Genomic DNA, 1214 nt, shown 5'->3' with positions numbered 1-1214 from the left:
TTCTTTCTGAACGGTTTGAGAATAAGTTGCAGACATCATGTCCCTTCACCTCTTCACCCCTAAATATATCCATGGCTATATCCAAAGAGCAAGAACATTTTCTTATTGACGTAACCTCAATATAGTTAACAAATATAGGAAATTTAACATTGATCCAATACTATTTTCTAATTGACTGTCTATATTCCAGTTTTGCCAGTTGTCCCATGAATATCCTGTATAGCTATTTTTATTTCTAAGCCAGGACACACATTGCATTTAGCTTTCATATCTCTTTAGTCTCTAATTTGGAGCACTTTCTCAGCCTTTCTTTGTTCTTCATGACTGCATTCTTTAACCTAGGTTTGTCTGATGTCTTATCTTTGAATTCAAGTTACATGTTTTGGACAGAATATCCTAGAAGTAATATTGTGTCCTTCTCAGTGTATTATACCATGAGACATACACCGTGAGACTGTACCATTATCCATGACAGGAATGGATAAGGTGGTGTCCATCAGGTTTCTGCACTGCTAAATTGCTATTTTTTTCTTTTGTAATTAATGGGCACTTTTGTGGGCGATAGTTTGGGTATATGTGAATATCCTGTTCCTCACAAACTTTCACCTATTCTTGGCTGAATTATCACCCTAATTTTTAAATACAGATAATACATAGATATATACATATATCTATATAGGTATATATATATCTGTATAATCAGTGGAGCATGAGACAGAAACTGAATCAAGTTTTATAATTCTACTAAATTATCCTTGGCAAGTAAAATAGTTTCAGATTGCCAGCAAACTTCCAACTAGTTCTTCAGTAGATTGACAAACAAACCAGTCAGGTGAAAGTTGCAGATATTTTTAAACAGAGCTGTGAGCAACCCCAAGGAAACCTGAGGACTGGTAAGTCCTTGGGTTACGTTATCCTGCTACTCAGAGCCAGATAAACCTTGACTGTGTGACCCTCAGGCAATCCACCATTAATCTCAAGACTGGGAAAACCCTTTATTTCTCTACGGAGTTACTGAATGCTTATTTTCAAAATGTGCTCGATTTCCAAGGCCGAAGTTCTTTCCTGGGGAGGGGCTTTCCTTGTTTGCAACCAATCTTGACTAGTAAAGGAAGCGTGCAGGCCACACCCACCTTGTGCTCCTCCAATGCCTGGCGATTAAGGGCAGAGAGGTCCCTGGCTTTGTGGGGATGGCTGGGGTTGGGCTTTCTCTG

Source organism: Mandrillus leucophaeus, unplaced genomic scaffold (assembly GCF_000951045.1).
Source record: "Mandrillus leucophaeus isolate KB7577 unplaced genomic scaffold, Mleu.le_1.0 Scaffold265, whole genome shotgun sequence".
NCBI classification, from domain to species: Eukaryota; Metazoa; Chordata; class Mammalia; order Primates; family Cercopithecidae; genus Mandrillus; species Mandrillus leucophaeus.
Note: the sequence above shows the minus strand (reverse complement) of the source record.